Genomic DNA, 24,723 nt, shown 5'->3' on the forward strand with positions numbered 1-24,723 from the left:
ATTACTGATTGTTTACTACAGCTTCATGAAAAAAAAATTAGTTTTGATATGTATAAAGAATGCAAAACATGGAAGCCCGATTGCATATAGTAACCAATTGTCTACTAAATGCATATAATTGGTTGTGATATAGAGACATATTTTGACTTTAATAATTGTAATTAAAATATTCTTCCATAAAGATAAAATCAAATAAACATGCACTCTAATAATCATATTCTACATACTGCATACAAAATCAAATAATGCAGGAGAGAGTAGATATCCAGATGGACTATAGTGAAACATTAGCTCTTAATTAAAAGGGACAATCATGATTAAAGGAATTTTGTATAAGTGCAGCCCTGCAACAACTCACTAATTAAATTTTGTGAAACATTTCCTTAAATCAAAATATTTTCCATATTCCCTATTAAAGACATAGCATTCTGAAGATGATTTCGACACTCCACTCCCAGTTTTAGAATGCAGCACATCTAACCTCACATGGTATATTCAATGTTTCACTCCCCATCCTTTACTAATTTTCTTCAACGCTTGTCTCTTTCTATGTATACCCATTCCCTCTCTTAAGCAATATATAACAAAAGACCACGAGTGGAAAGAAAGTTAAGTTTGCCTATGCATTCATTTACAGCCCCTATGACTCGCAACTAGAGGTTTGGCCTTCTCCTCTAGGAACCTAACACGTGCTTATTGACTTACAAAGGATGCCTGAGATGGAGCAGAACAAGAAGATGATGAATCGAAATAGCTTTTTACACTAAAGGATCACCTAAACAACTTACTAATTAAACAACCAGTACAAGGATAATTGCGAGAAGGAGATCACGTAGGTCATGCTCCAAAGTCTAATTGGGAATTCCCTCCACCAACTCAACCTTATCGATCTCAACGATTTGGGTGGGCTCATCGAGCAACACCTTAAAGAAATCCAGAATAGGACAAAAACACTTAGCAAGTCACTTCAGCCTTAGGGGACCACCAGACAAAAGAGTCATGAAGGGTCCTCGGGAGATGCCAGCTCAAATCAAAGAGGATTCTCTAGTGCAGGAGCTACAGCATCAGCATGTGTGGTTCGTTGACAAGATGAACTCGTAAGTACAACAACAGTTTCATGTAGGGTTTGCTAATGGGGAACAAGCGAAGATAATGGTGCCATTCACTGATATGAACAACCAGAAAAATGGATTGATATGGTCCAACAGGTTTAACTACCCTTAGGAATTGATCATTAGGATGTTTGGTTCTTAATATTTTTTTAAGTTACTAGCGATATACTTCAAAAAAGCGATTACAATCCACCACATAGATAGGTTGTCAGACCTATAGTCATTGTCTTAATAATTCTAATCATGATAATAGTTGTAGTTGTTGTCGTCATAGTCGTGCGGGCATGTTCATGGCACTGCGATCCGTGCTGGTGCGCATTTGCGCATAGGGTCTGTGTGTGGGAGTGCCACTACACTCTAAGTAGCTGCATATTGCACCAAGCCTTGCGCGTCATGTTGACCTAGTAGGCTTCTACGAATGTTGAGGGGTCTTCGCAAATGTGCTCCCCATACCACATATGCAAGTAGGAGGGTAAATTCCCTCGAGCACAAGGTAAAATTAATAAATAAAATCTATAATTCGGTAAATTAAGTAAATTTTAAACAAATTGGTATTTTAAAAATATTGGTATAAATTGAAAATTTGGTATAACAAAAAATGATGTGGTTAATTTAAAAGAATAAATCCAATAAAATTAATAAAATCTTAAAATTCTAAGAATAATTTTATAAATTAAAAACTTGTAAGAAAAAAATTTTAAAGCTATAAATAATTATAAAAGAATGAGAATTAACATTTAAAAAAACTTGAAATTAAAAGACTAAAGGAAAAATAAAACAAGAATAAAAGAATCTAAAAATTTAACTAATAAAATAAAGAGTCAAAATTTAACAAACACAAAATCTAGTTAAATCTGGTTTACCATATTTCTTTTGAGGGGAATTTGGTTTTGATTATTTGTTCTGAAACTGCTAGAATTTGGGTGCAGGTTTTGGTCCCTTAACGAAACAGTAGTTCAGTTGTCCTTGAGACTCTGAATGATTTGATATTCATGCTCTAGGGCTCAAGGGCATGAATGATGGCAACCTGAGAGACTTGAGAGATTTATATTTGTATTTAATATTTGTGAATGCATGTTTGTATCTATTTAATAACAAGATATGAGTAATTGATATCCCGTTTGCCCTCCTTAGAAATAGGTGTAAGCGGCTGCACATATAGGTTTGCAATCAGTGTAGTATAAATTAGATAATAATTAGTATTAAAAACATTTTGTCAAAAGATGAGTTTTATCCCACGTGCGTTAGTTGTGTAAACCCATTGAATACAGTATTGAGCATCTTCATGACGATTCGTATGAACTCGACATTTGATTTGGATATGAATATTTGGCGATAACTTTTGATTTGAATTTGTTAATTGAAATTGAAATTAAAATTAATTTTTTATTAAATGTGCATGAATGAATATTTTAAAATGTATTTGTGTTGCATTATTTATATTTATCTTACTGAGTATTAGAACTCACCCATATCCAATCCCCCCTTAGATGTAGATTTGGAAAAAAATTATGGTTCACCATGTTTAGATTCCCTTCAGAAGGAATAGTTTCGAGCAGACTTTGTATTTTGTTTTAAGCTTTGAGGCTAGTTTTTATAATTATGCTATCTAATTTTTTGTATTCTAAAAGGTAGATGACATGATTGCCTCAGGATACAGTCTTTTATAAATTTTGTATGGAATCTATACTTCTATTGCAATGTAAATATCTATTTTATGTTTGCTCATTTGGACGTTGGTGCCCTGTTTGGCATCAAGACATCACATTTCTTTACTTTTTTTAATTATACACAATGGACAAGGATAGAAGCATTATTGATGTAGTATATGTAAAAATTCAGTCTAGTTAGGATGAAGATGAAGCTAGCTAGCTCCTTAAATTTTTTTATATTTAAAATGAGATTTTTGTATAAAATTTAATAGATATAGATACGATCTTGGTATCTTGGAATTAAAATTTGGGATAGTGGCATTAACAGGTAATGTTTTCCTCAAAGAAAGTCCCACTATAATCATAACATCTAAAACAATTAATATTTTGATTAATATGAATATTATATATGTATCTGGAAAGATACATCAAAATTAAGTCATAAATCTTCTTCTAACTAATTAATCGATATGTAGAATAATCTATTTTTGTTCTCTATATTTTGTAGAACAAAACAATTACACTCACACATATACTACTAATTTAGAGTGTTGATGAAAAGTACATGTGTACACTGGCTACTAGCTCCTTTAAGTAATTTAAACAGTATTTTGTATAATTTACTAAATATGTGATATTATTGTTTTATATGTATACACAGAAGTATATATTGATGTGTTCAATTTTTTAAAAAAATTTATACCCTTTTTACTTAAATTTAGAATAACTTTTGAATTAATTTTGAGTTAAAAGTCATTTAATGAAAAAAATTCTTTTCGCAAGTTTTGTGAAAGAAATAGAAAAAAAAGAATGAAAAGAGAAGAAGAAAAGAGAAAAAATGAAGTAGTTCTGAAGAGAAAAAAGGAAACAACTCCGAAGAGGAAAAAGGAAGCAATTCTGAAGAGGAAGAATGAGAAGCTCTGAAGAGGAAAAATGAAGTAGCTCTGAAGAGGAAAAAGGAAGAATCTCTGTAGAAGAAAAATGAGCAGCTTTAAAAAGGAAAAAAGGAGGCAGCTGAAAGTGAAAAAGGGAGGCATGCAAAACCTATCTCCTCTCTTTCTACCGCCCACAAAAGGAACCAGATCTATAACGTTAAAAGGGAAACATAGGTGAACCCATATCTGGCGGGGTGACGACGTGAACCCAAATCTGGTGAGAAAGGAAAAGTGGGCTTGGAGCGAGCAGCGGAGGAAAAGTTGAGGAAAATTAATCAAGCAATTTATTTTTATTTTTTTGTTTTAAAATTGTAGATTTTTACGATGAAAATTTTCATTATTTTTTAACAAACTCGTGTTAAAATTAATAATTGTTATAAAAAGTTAGTAGTTGTTAATCAATAAACCTAGCGAATAGTGGGAGGAAAACCAAAAGTACATTAGGTTTGTTCAATCATTGCAAACTAGATTAAATTGATTGTGAAATTAAAACTCAGATATACCTAAGACTCAGGTGAAATCAATTACTCTGAGGAGTTTATACCGATAGTTTTCATTAATTTAATTATTTTGTTTTGATTAAATTATTATTAAATTTTGATTTCTAGATAATAATAGAATTTCTACAATTCTGGTACTTGATACACAATCCCTGTAGGACGATACTCTACTTATCACTTTATTATTTGAACGATTTTGTGCACTTGCGAGTTCGCTCGTCATATGTAAAATCTTTAACTGGTTTTAGTTATTTATATGTATACCGGTATGCAATCTGTAGAATATCATAATTATCTTCAAGGTTGGAATTAGTAATACATAATGAATTATTTCCTTCTAATTCTTTTTTTGACATGGTTGTGTCTTTTTCTTTTTCTTCTCAATCTACATTGTGGTTATCGGATGTATTGTTTAATGGTACTTTTATTGTGTTTAAAATGGTTAATTACTATTGTTAAATTATATTTCGTTTTGAAAAAAAAAAAATTATCTTAAAGGCTAATATAGAGTGTCAAGGAGAAGGCATATATATTAGTACCAGGCTAGTATCATTTTTTTACTGAAAGAGAGATAACAATCTTATATTTTTATTGCATTAAATTGTTAGGAAATATATGTTTGATTCCTTTAAGAAATTTGCAGCTATTACAAAAATCAATACAAAAGTATTCATATGTATTTCTTTTATTATACCATTTTACAATTGGATCAAACTAATCTTTGCTTAACAATATGATTGGTATTTCTTCTCTTCATGAGAGATTTTAGATTCAAAATGTGCATTTTTGTAGATTATCTTTAAGAGCTTATGTCATCTAATTAATAAAATATATGAATTGTGCCTAAAAAATCTAAATCCTAACTTTCAATTCTATATTTTAAAAGTAATATTTTTTCTAAAAAATAGTATACCGTTTATACATAAAAAGTAGATTTATAAAATCAACCATAACGAATGCTTATATAGCAAAATCAACCAATAGCATCATCTAAAATACATGAGATCTCATAGCATAAAATAATCCCAAAAAAAGGCATAAATAAAAACAACATAATCTAAACACTACATAACACATCTAAAGCAACTTCCTATATGTGTATGTGTGATGATGTTTAACAACAATATGAAAGGGTTTTTCGAGACACCTAATTGTCTAAACTAGTAGACATAGAATTGATTAACTTTGGTTGTGTGTGAATTTCATATTGTATGTATAGAAGCTCCAAGGATCATGCTTATATGAGTTAATGGATACCTAATAGATTCTGAGAATTGGAACAAGCATTCCTCTGGCTATATGTGCACTAAAAAGAAAGAAAAACAACTAAAAGCACACATATCACCCACACCCACCAAAGATCTCTAAGCTTTTACCAATATCCTCTTAAACCCATTCGTTCCTCTCTTCCACCCAACTTTTTTGCTCCCTCTCACTCATTCACAGACACTTGAAAATAGTGCATATATGCTAGATCTTTACAACTTTGTAAATTCCTATTCACTTTTCAAATTAACACCTCACCCCAAACCACAACGACTAGTCAGCTTTTTTTCCCGCTACCACCAACATCACCATCTCAACACAACCTCCCATACATCTTTAATATCACGTAGAATTTGGTTAATAATACATGAAGCTACCTATTAGCTAAAAAATCATTAGTGATATATGAAGCTACTCATAATTTAATTTTATTTATGAAAATGCTTGAAATTTTATTATAGCAAATATGATCCAATAATACAACAATTTATTGAGCATAATATATTATTGCTAACAATATAAATTCTTATCTCATGTATTATTCTAGAATTTTTAGTGCACTTACGGTGTAAATGTGTATTTAATTTTTATTTAATTTTTTCTTTGTAAAACTATATACATAATATGCCTATAAATAGTGGTATCTCAATAATAAAATACAATTTTTAATTCTCACAAGATAACATGGTATTAGAGTTGTTAATGTATCTAGAAGAATTTAGATAACTAATATATGAATAAATTGTGTTTTGTATACCAAAATAATGAATAGGGGTGAGTTTGATAGAAATAAATAATGATAGATGGTTATGAAGAACATTGAGGAGCAAGAGGAAATGGGAAACATGGTTGGATTGATTTGTGAAAAGGATGAGGGAGAAGTTGTACCAAAATATGGCTTTGATAGCTATAATTATAACACCCAACATTTAATTTTCTGATTTATATATATATATAATTATTTATTAATTAAATTTAATTTGGTTTATTTTATTTTAATTTAATTTAATGAAAAAAATAATAATAATAGTAATAAAAAGAGTGAAAAAATTAGTTAAGGATTTAATTGAAAATAATTTTGAAAAAAAAGGTGAAAATTTTGGTTATAGAGGTATTTTTGAAAGAAAAATCAGAAACTGGGGGTCAAAATGCAATTTAAAAAAATTACACCATATCAGATGCCCGGTTAGCAGCCCCGACCAACCAGGTGGTAGGGGTGCTAACGCGGGAGGCCACGCCGGGGGGGAGCCACGTGGGCGATCCACTGCGCGTGATCAAATGGCTGAGATTCGTTCCCGCGTGCACGAACGGCTCAGATTGAAATCGTGCATAGACGGTCCAGATTGAATTGCGCACGAACGGCCCAAATTGAATCTCGCACGGACGGCCCAGATTGAATCGTGATGAACGGCCCAGATTCACTATTTATTTAATTGCAATCGGATGGTCCATATCAAAAGCGATGGATGGCCCAAATCAAAAGTGAATGGGTATAAATAACCCCATCCGCACCCAAACCTTAACCCTAACCACCAGACCCCTCGTCAGAGAAGATAGCCCAGCTGCCGCGCCGAAACCTTTTTTGACCGCCAAAAAAGGTAAAAATTTTCCCTCTTGCACGAAATTAAATTTTAAACCCACCAATGGCCAAATCGTAGTGAAAGAACAGGCCAATTGGCTAGAAAACGCTGCCGATGCTCGGCGGCACTGTCGAAGCTCAATGAACTGTCGCGGGAAATTTCACAAACCACCTCCGATGAGACCCTTCCCAATTTCTATTTTGTGTAATGTTTCCACCATTGTGATCACCGTTTCCTTCTCTACATGTTGACCGGAGCAAAATGCCCAACCGTAACCTGAGCCAGAATAGCCACTGCACCGGAGAGCCCCGCCGCTAGTGAGTTTTAATTTTTACATTGTTTCGACCAACTGAGGGCCCTAAGTGTGTTCTCTCACAGGAACCGATGCAAGTTTGGCTGAATTCAGTCGAAAACGGCCAAAAACAACGAACTCGAGGCAGATCTCCGCTGCAAGCGGCAGTGCCGCCCTGCTGGATTTTTGAAATTGGCCAAGTAGGCCCTAGGTCTAATTTTTGGGTTATTTGGGACATTTATAGGTACCGTAAACGCATTTCAGTTCCTGAAGAAAAATTCATGAAACTAGAGACCACCTGTAGGCGCAGTAAGCTATTTAGCTTTTCAGTGTCAAATCAAGTAAGGACCCCTAACCCTTTTTCCTGTCATGGAATTGACATTTGAATAAATGATGATACTGTATTTTGTACAAATCAAATAGATGTGCATAATTAATTACGGATTGCTAATGGAGCCCGAACCGAACATTGTTCTCTATTGATTTTTGTTGATTGATCTTGTAGTTTAAAAGAATGATGGTTTCTAGTTTATATATTGTATGGTTTAAAAGCATGTATTACTGCCTTACTTGACCACTGTTTGATTTTGGGATCTAAGATATGATTGCATTGTCGGATGCATGTTTACTTATTTATGTATTTATGTTTGATTTGGTGACGAAGACTAAGAAAAAATAGGAAAGGGGTGTGATTTGATAAATAAATAAGATGACAGCCTAACTAGATATCCTGGGAGATGGTGGACAGACTAGGTTCATAGGGAACCCTACCGTGAACGTTGTCTCATACCAGACGAAGTATGGAGACTTGATCATTTGGCACTCATACCGGACGGGGTATAGGGACGGCTCGTTTCACCCTCATGCCGGACGGGGTATTGAGGTTTAATGTCTTGGCGTTTATACCTGACGGGGTATGGGGTCGGCTATGTTATTAATACTATTAAGGGAAATGGTTCACATGTAGCAGGAACACCTCTATGGATCCCTATGGATACTAGTAAGCTGGTAAAACGAGAAACGGTTACGATTTCATTTATTGTTAATAAATGTGAATTTGTGAGTTCTATGTTGCTGGTCGTACATGAAGTCATGATCTTTATGATATTAAGTTTCTATAATTTGCTTTCATAAGTTTCCCAATGGTAAGTAAAAGGGTAAGTGGTTTTATTTTAAATAAATGTATTGGTTCAAATCTACTACTCCATTAGTTGTTTTGATTTTCTACTAACCTTTACTTCTGTGTCGGTGATATAGTGTGATGTCCTTATTGAGCTAGTGTAGCTCATTCCTTATTTAACTTTTTCATATCAAGAGGACCTGATTCCCGACCTCGATCCACAAGAAGACTGCGAGTAGATGCTAGATACTTTATATTTTCTCTTACTTTTCTTATTTCTCGTGTTTCTTTCAGAAATTTTATTCCATAATATTTGTTTAGTACTTTTAAGTTATTGTGTAAGGGATGTAAACCTTAAATTTTATTTCGCTTCCACATTTAAATTATTATATATTTATTTTTGGATTCCGGGGTCGTTACAATACTATATTAAAAATATAAATTGCACAATAAAGTTCTCCTTTTTTGAATATTGAATACTGGATGCAGAATGTTTTATTTAAATATTTAATTGTATATAGAAGAAAATATATGCACATACAAAATATTTTAGTGCATCAAACCATATGTATAGTATAAATTTGAACTAATTTATTCCCATATCTATATTGAAGGAAACCAGGTTAATATGCCAAAGGATTCATTAAATAATTAGGGAGCTAATTAGTTTAATTATAATAATTTTTATTTGAATTGATCTATATGTAAATTAATTATATATATGTTACATAATTCATTACAATTGCAATCTATATGATTATATAATTCATAAAGAAAAAAACTTAATTATATGACATGATACAACAAGACCATCAAAAGTTGTGTTTTTCTGGTTGATATTTTTCTTTCTATTGATATTTACGTATAGACCATAAAAATTTAGATGCTCACCCTTCCATACACATATACAAACATCTCAATATATATTTACCTATCTTAACATGTATTCCTTCCATCTCTACCTTATATATTACATGTATATATATATATAGATGTATCTATCAACTGGATCAGACAACAAATATCTGGCCCGTACTTGGTTTATAGTTAATTTGCTCAACATTCAAACTTTAATTTGTAAGATTTCTAAATTTTCCTTGCAAAACATAATTACTATTTAAACTCCAACAGTATTCTAATACCATAAAAACTTAGTTATGATATATATATATATATAGATATATATTGCGATTAATATTTGTTCTTGTGTTGTGAAATATATAAGCCAATTTAGTTGAATAAAAATTATATAAAAAATATAATGATCAAACCGATAAAAGTAGAGAAAAGACATGAGAGGGTAAAAACCAATCTATTTTAGAAATTTAGCATTAAAAAAAACTATTATTTTTATTTAGATTTGATAGAGTAATAACAAGGACTCAAAATACAAAATAAGAGATAATTCTAATTTAATCAAATACATTTCTCACATTTATCATAAATACAAACATTAACATATTCAAAAAGAACATTTTATTGTCATAAAATCCCCTATTAATTTACAAGGTAATGGTATATTAATCTGTTGTATTATTTTGAGTTCAACTATCAGTTCAACAACTTTCTAATTAATACCATTGACTTTTAAAAGTATAAATTTAAATTATTGATAGTATGTAATGTGAACTCTCAAATAGAAAAAAAATATATCTATAGTTTTTGTATTTTTTTTTAAAAAAGAATTAAGAAATGAAATAGTGGTAACTGTAAGACATCAAGACATACAATTAAGTTGGATTAGAAGGTGATGGCCATATTAGTTGATGGTTAAGAATTAATATTTGTGAGTGTGGTTGCCATGTATAATTGACTTCAAGTGTGAATGCATGCTAGAGATAATGCAGGAGAGAACAGGTAGATACATGCATTACAGTGAAGCAATAGCTTTTAATTAAAATGGATGGTCACAATTGAATAATTTTATATAAGTACAACCTTGCAACAATTTATTGATTAAATTTTTAATTACATTACCTTAAATCAAAAGATTTTTCCATATCCCCTATTAAAGACATAACATTTTTGGAGATAATTTGGGCATTGCACTTGCAGGTTTAGAATGCACCACATCTTACCTTACATGGTATATTCTTCTATATTAAAACACTCCATCCCCATTCCTTACTATTGGCTACTCAACCGTTGTGTCGTTTTATATATACCCCCTTCCCGCCCCATGGGCACACATGACAAAATATCCATCCTACTTCTCATACTTATTTTGTTTAAATGATAAAATAGTAGGCATTTCTTATCAAGTTTGTCAATTACAATACATTTTCACTGTTCCCCAGGTTGATCAAACAAATAAGATTACAATCAAATTTCCTTGCCCACAATATATATTAAAAATGAAATTCATTAGAACATTTATGTATATATATTGAACATATAAAACATATATGCTTATTGAGAACAAAAAAAAATTTCCTTACATGAGTTTTTCCATCTATACGTGCTTTTCCAATACAAAACCATTATAGACTTCCACATTCTTTTCCCCTTTAAAGATATACATGAAAAAGGCACTCACATACACAAACATATGTAGAGAAAATAGTTATATGTGATCTCATGTCTTTATTTTATATGAAGTTTATGTTTTAAAAGAACATGATCGGTAGGATAGAATTATAATTAATTTGTCTTAATAGATTTATTTTATTTCAAAAAAGAAAGAAAACAATCTTATCATTAGTGTAGTAGATTTATTAGTTCCATGTATGTGATTGAAAGCAAAGATACATAATTTTCTTCTTCTTTTCCTTCTTTCATATGCTTTATTATGTATTTTAAATATTTTTCAACACATACAATCTTCAAATAAATCTTCTTTTTAAAAATAATTACTGATTGTTTACTACAGCTTCATGAAAAAAATATCAGTTTTGATATGTATAAAGAATGCAAAATATGGAAGCCCGATTACATATAGTAACTAATTATCTACTAAATATACATAATTTATTGTGAAATAGATATATATTTTGACTTTAATAATTGTAATTAAAATATTATTCTACAAAGACAAAATCAAATACACATGCACTCATATAATGATATTCGACATATTGCATACTAAATGAAATAATGTAGGAGAGACTAGATATATAGATGAACTATAGTGAAACATTAGCTCTTAATTAAAAAGGACAGTCATGATTTAAGGAATTTTGTATAAGTGCGGCCCTGCAACAACTTACTAATTAAATTTTGTGAAACATTTTCTTAAATCAAAATATTTTTTGATGTTGTTAGAGATGTACTGTAAATAACCGATTACAATCCAACACATAGATAGGTTGTCAGACTTGTAGTTATTGTCTTAATAGTTGTAATCATCATAATAATTGTAGTTGTTTTCATCATAGTCGTGCGGGCATGTTCTTGGCACTGCGATGCATGCTGGTGCGCATTTGGGCACAGAGTTTGTGTGTGGGAGTGCCACTACATTCCAAGCAGCTGCACATTTCAGCAAGCCTTGGGCGTTGTTTAACCTATCAAGCTTCTACGGATGCTGAAGGGTCTTTGAATATGTGCTCCCCGTACTGCGGGTGTGGGTAGGAGTATAAATTCCCTCAGGCACAAGGTAAAATAAATAAATAAAATCTATAATTTGATCAACTAAGTAAATTTTGGACGAATTAGTATATTAGGAATATTGGTACAAATTGGAAATTTGGTATAATAAAAAATGATTTGGTTAATTTAAAGAATAAATCTAATAAAACTAATAAAATCTTAAAATTCTAAGAATAATTTTATAAATTAAAAACTTGTAAGAAAGAAATTTTAAATCTATAAATAATTATAAAAGAAGAAGAATTAACGTTTGAGAAAACTAGAAATTAAAAGAAGGAGAATTAACGTTTGAAAAAACTTGAAATTAAAAGACTAAAGAAAAAATAAAAAAAGAATAAAAGAATTTAAAAAGTTAACTAGTAAAATAAAAAGTCAAAATTTAACAAACACAGAGTCTAGTTAAATCTGGTTCAATGTATTTTCTTTGAGGGGTATTTATTTTTGATTATTTGTTTCAGAACTACTAGAATATGTGTGACATCGCCAATGCAAATTAAGGCATAAGGGTGAAAGATATAGAAACACATTACGAGTGCATTATAAAAATTGTTTGCAGCGGAGAAAATTATTATAAATCGCTTGCCAAAATATAAGTTCCAATTACATATATATATATATCTAACTGAGGCCGAAAGTGGCAACAAAATACAAAATATCAAAATATAAAGGGTCCCTTCTTTCACTAAGCGATTGGACTCATCAGAGAGTGGGACAACTCATGCACTCAAGGTTTATGGATCCATGGGATCCTCATATACTTCAAGGGGTAAGTTAGTGATAGATTCCGCACTATCTTCCTCATCTGGGGGGGCATGAAAAGGGTAAGTTTCATATACTCAGTAAGAAAAACAACATTTAAATAGCATCGTAAGATTTTAAGAGTGAATAATTATGTCATTAATACTTACAATCAAGTCACGTTAGGGTTCTTTCTTATTTTATAAAAATAATTTTATTTATTAAAAGAAACATCATGTCACAGTCACAACAATCAAATCAAATTCGTACTTAACAATAGAGAAAATCAAATAAATCATGAAATGCTCAGAAATTTATGTCATGCTTTGCAAAGTCGTTTCGACTTCTATCTCTGAGGGCAGATACGAATTTTCGACTACCCATGTAGAATGACCCTATCAAATATATTATGGCAATTCGCTTAGGCACATTTTCGGCTAACCAAACCATGGTAAAATTTATGACCACGGTTGTACCATCCATAGTGGTCCTATCAGATATTCTATAGCCACAGTAGTACTTAGCCAAAGATGACACCTAATAGATATTCATGTCAGCGCTCTCATCAGAGGGTATGCTGTCATCCACAGGGAGCGGTTCTCTCACATTTTTTCAGACCATATGGGGGAGGGAGAAATAGATACTCATCAGAGATAAAAAGCTGAACGAGCCACTTGATGCATTACGCATGTCAATACAGATACATATACCTTTTAGACCATTTAGGCTCATTCCCCTTCTCTTTCTTTCTTTTTTTTATATAAATTTTAGAAAATTATCATCGGATTCATGTTAATTTTTCAACACCTTTTTTTCTCTTCTCTTCTCCTTCTCCCTTTAGATCACTCCCTCTCTCTCTAAGCTCTTGGAAGATGGAAGAATGAAATAAAAGTAATGAGGAAAATGGAAGAAAGGGGTTCCTATTTATAAAAAATAGGGACTGTTGGATTTGCATCAAGTTAAAAATCTGATGAGGAGAACGAAAGTTGAGTGGAGGATGAGTGATTCAACATGATGCAATGGTAGTGCAAAAACTTGAGGAACAATCCTCCACCAGTAGCAGCTTTCTACCAAAGGTAGCAGCACACCGCCCAAGGTAGCACATGGTACCCAAGAGGGTGGTGGCACACTTCCCAAGGTAGTAGTGTGCCTCACCATGCCAGCCGCGCACTGCAGGCGTCGGTTTATCTTGCGCCCGCAAAGCCTACAACATATAGGGCACTGCGTGCAAGCCTATTGCGCGAACAATGCACGCACACCGCAGACGGTGCTTGGCGTTGTCCACACACAATGGGATGTGCACGCATACTGCCCTATCTGCGTGTGATGGGATGCGCACGTAGATCAGCCTCATGCCTTGTGCGGGCAAGCCTCTCCCACAGGCATTTTTTCACGAGATTTTGCCCCATTTTCTCTCTTTTTCTTGAAAATTATTTTTAAATAAAAATACAACAAAAATAAAATAAGATAATCATAATAATAAAAATTAATAAAATAACAAAATTTTAATAAATTAAAATTGTGAATTTAAAATTTGAAATACGATATGAACTACAAGATAAATTTAAATGAGTTTAGGTGGCCTTAAGGCCTGAATAAATAGGGGTTTCAAGATACACATTCAGCATAGTGATGAGCGGGTTGTTATAATATGGGTGCTGGTTTTGATCCTTTAGCAAAACGGTAGTTCAATTGTCCTTGTGACTTTGAATGATTTGATATTCATGCTCTAAGGCTCAAGGGCATGAATGATGCAACCTGAGAGACCTAAGAGATTTATATTTGTATTTATTATTTGTTAATGTATGTTTATATCTATCTGTATACCAAGACATGACTAATCGATATCTCGTTTGTTCTCTCAAGAACTAAATGTAAGCGACTGCACACGTAGGTTTGTAGTCAGTATAATATAAATTAATATAATAAATTAGTATAAAACAAAATTGTTTCAGAAGAGGAGTTTCTTCCTGCATGCGTGAGTTGTATAAACCCATTGAATACATTATTGAGCGTCTTCATGACGATTCTTACGAATTTTATATTTGATTTGGATATGAATAGTTAGCGATAAATTTTTATTTGAATTTGTTAATTGAACTTAAAATTAATGTTTTACCAAATGCGCATTAATGAATATTTTAAAACATATATGTGTTGCATTATTTCTATTTGTCTTATTGAGTATTGGAACTCACCTATATGCAAACCTCCCTTAGATGTAGATTTGGAAGAAAATTCTGAAGAACCATGTTTAGATTCCTTTCTAGAGGAATAGTTTAGAGCAAACTTTGTATTTTGTTTTAAACTTTGAGGCTAGTTTTTATAATTATGCTATCTAATATTTTGTATTTTAAAAGGTAGATGGCCTGACTGCCCAAGATACAGTCTTTTGTAAATTTTTTATGGGATGTATAGTTCTGCTGCAATATAAATATCTATTTTATGTCTACTCATTTGGACGTTGGTGCCCTGCTTGGCATCAAAACATCACATTTCTTTTCTTTTCTTTTTATTTATACATAATGTAGCAAGGATAAAAGCATTATTGATGTAGTATATGTAAAAATTCAATCTAGTTAGGATGAAGATGAAGTTAGCTAGCTCCTTCAAATTTTTTAGATTTAAAATGGGATTGTTGTATAAAATTTAATAGATATGGATACGATGTTTGGATCCTGGAACTAAAATTTGGGATAGTGGCATTAACATGTAATCTTTTCCTCAAAGAAAGTCTTGGTACAATCATAACATCTAAAACAATTAATATTTTGATTAATATGAATATTATACATGTATCTGGCAAAATACATTAAATTAAGTCATAAATCAGCTTCTAACTAATTAATAGATATGTAGATAATCTATCTTTGCTCCCTATATTGTGAAGAATAAAAAAATTACATTCACACATATACTACCAATTTAGAGTGCTAATGAGAACTACATGTGCACACTGTCTACTTGCTCCTTCAACTAGTTTAGACAATATCTTGTATAGTGTACTAAATATGTTATATTATTGTGATTGCTTAGGTGGCAAGTAAAATAATATTATTTTATATGTATACACAGATGTATATTGATGTGTTCGATTTCTATTATATTTTTATACCCTTTTTACTTAAATTTAGAATAATTTTTGAATTAATTTTAAGTTAAAGTCATTTAATGAAAAAAATTCTCGATGTAGGTGTCATGAAGAAAATAGAGAAAAAGACTGAAAAGAGAAGAAAAGAGAAAAAATGAAGTAGTTCTGAAGAATAAAAAGGAAGCAACTCCGAAAAGGAAAAAGGGAGCAATTCTGAACATGAAGAATGAACAGCTCTGAAGAGGAAAAATGAAGTAGCTTTGAAAAGGGAAAAGGAAGCATCTTTGAAGAGGAAAAATGAGGAGCTTTAAAAAGGAAAAAAGGTGGTAGTTAAAAGTGAAAAAAGGAGGCATGCAAAACCCTATCTCCTCTCTTTCTACCACCTACAAAAGGAATCAGATTTGTAACATTAAAAGAGGAGCAAAGGTAAACCCATATATGGTGGGGAGCCGACGTGAACCCAAATCTGGTGGAGAAGAAGCCAAAACAGAAAACAAAAGTGGGCTTTGAGCTGAGCAGTGGAGGAAAAGTTGAGAAAAATTAATCAAGTAATTTACTTTTATTTTTATTTTTGCTTTCAAATTATAGATTTTTGGGATGAAATTTTTCATGATTTTTTAACAAACTCGTGTTTGAAATTTTTTGGAAATTTGTTTTTTATTATTACATTATTATATTTTTTTAATTATAAGTTCTATTGCTCAATCTACAATGTCTGGTTAAATCTCCTTCATTCGAGTGATTGATGTAGCATGAATCGAAAGTACACTTGAAATTTAATTTTAGCTTCCTTCTAGTTGCAATTTACAAATATTAAAATTAATTTGGACATGAGATTTGGCCAACTCACGACTTAATTTGTTATTGGTGGTTTCAGAGTAGCAGGAATGAAATTTTATTAATTAGATCGATATTGTTAATCGTTAATTGTAATTTGAACGGGAGTTATATATTCGAGTTAACATGGAGAAATTGAATTATCACATATTTAATAGAATCAAATTAATAATTGTTATAAAATATTAGTAGTTGTTAATTAATAAACCTAGCAAATATTGGGAGGGAAACAATACATTAGGTTTGTTCGATCATTACAGACTAGATTAAATTGACTATGAAATAAAAACTCGGATACCTAAGATTAAGGTGAAATCAATTACTCTGATGGGTTTACATCAATAGTTTTCATTAATTTAATTATTTTGCTTTGATTAAATTATTATTAAATTTTGATTTCTAGATAATAATAGGATTTCTATAATTCTGGCACTTGATATATAATCCTTGTAGGATGATACTCTGCTTAGTACTTTATTATTTGAACGATTTTGTGCACTTGCAAATTTGCCCGTCATGTATATAATCTTTAACTGGTTTTAGTTTTTTATATGTATACCAGTATACAATTTGTAGAATATCATAATTATCTTGAAGGTTGGAATCAGTAATGGATGATGAATTGTTTCATTCTAATTGTTTTTGGGAAATGGTTGCACCTTTTTCTTTTTCTTCTCAATCTATATTGTGGTTATCATATGTATTGTTTAATGGTTCTTTTTTGTGTTTGTAATGGTTAATTGCTATTGTTAAATTTTATTTCATTTTGTCAAAAAATAATTATCTTAAAGGCTATTATAGAGTGTCAAGGAGAAGACATATATATTAGTGCCAGGCTAGTATCATTTTTTTATTGGAAGAGAGATAACACTTTAATATTTTTACTGCATTAAAATTGTAGGAAATATATGTTTGATTTCTTTAAGAATTTTGCAGCTATTACAAAAATCAATAAAAAGCATTCATATATATTACTTTTATTATACCATTTTAAAATTGAATCATACTAATCTTTTCTTAGCAATATGATTGGTATTTCTTCTCTTTATAAGAGATTTTAGATTCAAATTGTGTATTTTTGTAGATTATCTTTAAGAGGTCGTGTCATCTAATTAATGAAATGCATGAATTGTTACTATAAAATCTAAATCCTAAATTTCAATTCTATATTTTAAAAGTAATATTTTTCTGAAAAGTGAGATACCTTTTGTGACATCTCAAATGTTATTTAAGGCATAAGAGTGCCAAATACAGAAATAGATTATAAGTGCGTAATAGTTAAGTATATTCAGCGAAGCAATTTATTACAGATCCCTTACAAAATATATGAGTTCCCAATTATATATATAACTGAGGCCAGAAGTGGCGAAAAAATACAAAATATCAAAATACGAAAAGGGTCACTTCTATCATTATGTAAAAGGACTCATCAGAGTGCGAGACAAGTCATGCACTTATAAAAGTTTATGGATCCACGGGATTCTCAAACTTCAAGGAGTAGGTCAGCGATCGGTTCCTCTCTATCTTCCTCATATGGAGGGAGGCATGGAAAGGGTGAGTTTCATATGCTCAGTAAGAAAACAGTATTTAAAGAACATCATAAAATTTAAAAGGTAATTTAAAGGTATCACCATTTCTTACCATCAAGAGTCATGTTAGGGTTCTTTATTAAATTATGAAAGTAATTTATTGTATTTAAAGAAAACATCATATCATGGCCATATCATATCAATCAAGTATGTCATGCTGAAAATAGAGAAAATCAAATAAATGATGATGTGCACTATTTTTCGTGTCATTCTTTGCGAAGTTGTTCTGACTTCCATCTATTGACGGGGATACGGACTCCTAACTACCTATATGGAATGACAAATACATTTCATTTGTAATAGCAATTTGCATCTTGCTAAACTAACAACACATTTATTGCTTGTTAAACCAACAGCACATTTATACCTTGCCAAACTATTACACGATCTATGATCATGGCCGTGCCAACCACAGTGGTCCTACATGTTAACTATGGCTACGACCGTACTTCACCCAAGGTGACCCCTACAATCATATCGCATTACCACTCTTGTCAGAGGGTATGCTGTCATCCACAGGGAGCAATCCTCTCATGTCTTTTCAGACCAGATGGGGGAGAAACAGAAACTCCCTCAACGATAAAAAGCCTAACAAAACACTTTATGCATTATGTATGCCAATATCAATACATGTTTCTCATGTCTATACATCATTTCATGCTTAACCATTTTTTAACAATTTAATTACATCACATATAAATATTTATTTCATTTAACACATGCAAATTAACAAGTTCATACACGATCATAGAACATGTGTTAACACATGAAATTACTTTATTTAGGCATAAAACTTAACCATGAAATCACTAATTTAAACTTTATTAATTTTATTCTAGAAATGATCCTTAGGAGGTTTAAAAATAATATTGAATTCCTTACTAAAACCTCGATGTTTTCTACGCCTTTTCTTCTTCTTCTCCTTTCCCTCTCCTCTAGATAGCTCCCTCTCTCTCTAAATCTCTTAGAGGATGGAAGAATGGAAATAGAAGTGATGGAAAAATGGTGAAGGGAGGGTCATTTTTATAAAAAATGAGAACCGTCAAATTTGTGCCAAGTGGCAAAATCTAGTGAGGAGAGAGAAAATTAATGGGAAAGATGTGATGTGACAACTGACGGATGTGACCAACAGGTGGATGATACGATGTGATGGCGACGTGAAAATTAGAGGCATGCAACCCAAACAACGACAACACGTCTCTTAAGTGAAAATTTTTCTACTATGTGTGGGCTTATACCATAGGCCTACTGTGCGGACGCGCACAAGGCACGCGGGAGCTGCACCCATCTACGTGCAATGTGTTATACACACAGACCGTGCCTCACAACCCCCATGGACGGGACGAGCACCACAGTGCTAGCCACGCACGTGGCATGCGAAGTCTGCACAGGTAGGATCTTTCATGCGGGATTTTATGCCTTTTTCTCCATTTTTCCTAAAGTTTATCTAAATAATAAATAAAATAAAATTTTTCCTATGAGAAAATAAAATAATTAATTTTAAGAATTATTAAATCAAATAAAATACAAAACTTAAAATAAGAAATATAAAATATTAAGGGGTTTTAAATAAACTTAGGGCTCAAATAAATAGGGGTTCTTATTATAAATTAAGCGCGAAGGTTTTCAGGGTGTTATATTACCCTCACCTTAGAAAATTTGGTCCCCTAAATTCGTCATGAATAGATCTGAAAACTTCTCTCTCATCTCACTCTCCAACTCCAACGTCACCTCTTTCTGAGTGTGGTATTGCCACTGCGCCTTCACTATGGGGATCCTATTGTTGTGCAAAACCTTGTTGGTCTAATCAAGGATTTTTGTGGGGAGCTCCTCATATGTCATATCAGCTTGAACCTGCATCTCTTGGTGAGAAATGATGTGAGAAGGGTCAGGGTGGTACCTTTTGAGTATGGAAACATGGAAAACATCATGGAGATTCGTAAACTCTCGGGGTAGAACAAGGTGGTATGCCACAGGTCCAACACATTCCATGATATGAAAAGGTACCACATAATAGGGGCTCAACTTTTCCTTCTTACCGAATCGTATATATATAAAAATAAAGATTTCTATAGCCTGTTCATCACATTGTGGGCTGAGTTCCAAATGCACATTGTTAATTATAAAATGAATCTCCCTAAAAGTTGAGTTAGGGAGAAGGTAAAAAAGGAGAGCAATTTTATATGCAGGTATATATATGCATTACACTTTTTTGAATATTGAATGCTGGATACAAAATCTTTTATTTAAATCTTTAATTGTATATAGAAGAAAATATATACACACATAATATTTTAGTGCATCAAATCATATATATAGTATACAATTTGAAATAATTTATTCCCATATCTATATTTAAGGAAACTAGGTTAATATGCCAAAGGATTCGTTAAATAATTAGGGAGATAATTAGTTTAATTATAATAATTTTTATTTGAATTGATCAATATGTAAATTAATTATACATATGCTATATAATTCATTATAATTGCAATATATATGTTATATAATTCATAAAGAAAAAATTAATTATATGACATGATACGACAAGACCATCAAAAGTTGTGTTTTTCTTGTTGATATATTTCTTTCCATTGATATTTACCTATACATCATAAAAATTTAGATGCTCACCCTTCCATACACATATGCAAACATCTCAATATATATTTACCTACCTTAGCATGTATTCCTTACATCGCTACCTTATAAATTACATGTATATATCAACTGGATCAGACAACAAACATCTGGCCCGTACTTGTTTATAGTTAATTTGCTTGACATGCAAACTTTAATTTGTAAGATTTCAAAATTTTCCATGCAAAACATAATTACTAATTACACTCAAATAGTATTCTAATACCATAAAAACTTAGTTATGATATATATATATAGAGATATATATTGCGATTGATAGTTGTTCTTGTGTTGGTAAATATATAAGCCAATTTAGTTGAATAAAAATCATATAAACAATATAATGATCATACCAGTAAAAGTAGAGAAAAGACATGAGAGGGTAAAAATCAATATATTTTAGAAATTTAGCATTAAAAAGAAACTATTATTTTTATTTAGATTTGATAGAGTAACAACAAGGACTCAAAGTACAAAACAAGAGATAATTCTAATTTAATCAAATACTTTTATCACATTTATCATAAATACAAATATTAACAGATTCAAAAAGAACATTTTAATTTCACAAAATTCCCTATTAATTTACAAGGTAATGGCATATTAATCTGTTGTATTTAAAAGTATAAATTTAAATTATTTTTAGTATGTAATGTGAACTCTAATATAGAAAAAAAATATATCTATGGTATTTGAATTTTTTTAAAATAGAATTAAAAAATAAAATGGCGTTAACTGTAAGTCATCAAGACATACAATTAAGTTGGATTAGAAGGTGATGGCCATATTAGTTGATGGTTAATAGATAATATTTGTGAGTGTGGTTGCCATGTATAACTGACTTCAAGTGTGAATGCATGCTGGGGATAATGTTGGAGAGAGTAAGTAGATACATGCATTATAGTGAAGCAATAGCTTTTAATTAAAAGGGATTGCCACTATTGAATAATTTTATATAAGTACAGTCTTGCAACAATTTACTAATTAATTTTTTTTTATTATATTACCTTAAATCAAAAGATTTTTTCATATCCCCTATTAAAGACATAACATTTGGAGATAATTTGGGCATTCCACTTGCAGTTTTAGAATGTACCACATCTTACCTTACATGGTATATTCTTCTATATTAAAATACCCCACCCAATTCCTTACTAATGGCTACTCAACCGTTGTGTTGTTTTATATATACCCCCTCCTGCCCCTTAGGCACACATGAAAAAATACCATGACTAGAAAGAAGGTTAAGCTTGCTTATATCATTAACAACTCTGCAAGAAAAGCCACATTCAAGAAAAGGAAGAAGGGGCTGATGAAGAAAGTGAGTGAACTTAGCACTCTTTACGATGTCAAAGCCTATACAATCATTTATAGCCCTTATGACTTGCAACCAAATGTTTGGTCTTCCCCTCTCGGAACCCAACATGTGCTTGCTGACTTTAAGAGGATGCTCGAGATGTAGCAGAGCAAGAAGATGGTGAAGCAGGAGAGCTTCCTGCGCCAGAGGGTCACTAAAGCAATTGACCAACTGAAGAAGCAGCACAACGATAATCGCGAAAAGGAGATAAGGGATATCATGTTCCAAAGTCTTATTGGGAAGTCCCTCCACTAACTCAACCTTTTTGATCTCAATGATTTGGGTTTGCTCATCGAACAACACCTCAAAGAAATCCAAAAGAGCATGGAAACACTCAGCAAGTCACCTCAGCCTCAGGAGGTGACAGACAAAGGAGTGATGAAGGGTCCTGGTGAGACTTTCACTCAAATCAAGGAGGATTCTACGGTGCAGACGTTGCAGCAGTCGCAAATGTAGTTCGTTGATGGGATGAATCCTTAAGCACAACAATTGCTTTATGTCAGGTTGAACGAGGAACAGGTAGAGATGATGGTGCCATTCACATATCAGAACTACCAGAATAACTGATTGATATGGTCCAATGTGTTTAATTACGTTTAGAAATTGAGAATTATTATATTTAATTTTGAATTTTTTTGGATGTTATTGGGGATGTACTTTAAATAACCAATTAATTCCACTATAGAGATATGTTGTTAGTTTCTTAGTCGTCATAGTAATTGCCTAAATAGTTGTAGTCATCATAATTGTTGTAGCAGTCATCCTCACAGACATAGTAGTCGGGTCACATACATTCATGTACTTAAATTACTTTGTGTTATGATTTTCTTTAAATCAATCTTCACCTCAATATTTTATATTTTCTGTGTTAGTGCTACTCTTCATTCTTTAATTTCTCGCTTTTCCCAGCTTGACATAGCTGTATTACTATTTGTTAAAATATACGCGTGCTCAATATAAATTTATGCTATCAGAATGCCATTTTCTCTTCTTTCTCTTATTTTTTTTTATACTCAATTAAGAGAAAACAGAAACATTATTGATGCACTATATGTAGAAATTCAGTTTAGTTAGGAGGAAGATTAAACTAGCTAGATACTCAAATTTGTTTAGATTTCAAATAAAACTTTTGTATAGAATTTAATAAATATGATGCGTTCTTCAGATCATAGAATTAAAATTTGGGATAATGGCATTGAGGAATAATATTTTTCTCAAAGAAAATTTCGATATAATCTGAATATCTAAAACAATTAATATTTTGATTAATATGAAATTTAAATATAATTCTAAAATTTTATTTTAGTCAAAACATGCAATATTTTAAATAATTCAAATATATTGGAGAATCCCTGACGATCATAAATAGAATTTCATGATGCAATTATTATGTTCAGAATATAGAAAATAACTTAAATAAATCATTTTTGAACTCAACAATCTGTGAATAGTTAATTAATACTTTATGCAAGAAAAAATGTACAATATATACATATACATATACATATACATATTTAAATATATACATTCACATAGAATAATAAATACAGAAAAATATTTTTGACAGCTAATTTCAAACACTTTCAGCAATTAGTATTTTGAATTTCTTTTACATATATAAATACTCAAAAATCAATGATATAAAGTCTCTTACTATTAAAAAAAAATGTTACTGATATAAAACAAGACCATATTTAACTACAGTGACATAAATTACTACTTTAAATTTTTTTTAATATTATAATATGTTACTTTAGGATCTGTAGTACGTTGTTGCAATTGATTTTTAAAGATAATGACCAGTATTTAACCTTTAAGATAACAGCTTCAAAAATTCATAAGACACAATATAAGTACTTTTTAAAAATTAAGATAGATGTAATAATACAATGAAAGCACATATACACTATTGTCAAAGTGTATAACACCAACATCCATTTGAAAAGTCTAGTATTCAAATTTTAATTGTTCATTTGGTTATATTATAATTAATTTTAACATATGATAGAGTTATTAAAATTTATTTTTATTAATTTTTACGTACAATAAATTATATATTTATTTTTGTGTTACATAAGAGTCGAATCTTCAATTCTTATTTTTGTAGAGGTAGAGAATTACCACTTGCAAATATTATCATGGCTTAATTATATTTAACTTTTGGGAGGATTGATTTCTATTAAGGTGGTTGGTATGAAGTAAAGATCCTAGAATTGAAACTATTGGGCCTTTGGCCCAATCATTAAGGGATGGCATCAGTTCCCATTAATGAAGAACATGTGAACTCGCAATTTTATATAAAAAGTTAACAAATCAGCCAAATTATCACCTATATACCATTTTATATAATTTGTTAACTTCTAATATCAATCATTTTCTATTAAAAATGTATTGAACATATTTATTTATTTTTTGTGAATACGTTAATT

At 31.0% G+C, this 24,723-nt stretch overlaps 1 pseudogene; it reads left to right on the plus strand.

The window, feature by feature from the left end:
- Positions 1 to 22,165: 22,165 nt before the first annotated feature.
- LOC148268875 (agamous-like MADS-box protein AGL80 pseudogene) lies at positions 22,166 to 22,872 on the plus strand (annotated as a pseudogene).
- The last annotated feature ends 1,851 nt before the right edge of the window (positions 22,873 to 24,723 follow it).

Source organism: Carica papaya, chromosome 2 (genome assembly GCF_054855325.1).
Source record: "Carica papaya isolate Zhongbai chromosome 2, ASM5485532v1, whole genome shotgun sequence".
In the NCBI taxonomy this organism is placed as follows: Eukaryota; Viridiplantae; Streptophyta; class Magnoliopsida; order Brassicales; family Caricaceae; genus Carica; species Carica papaya.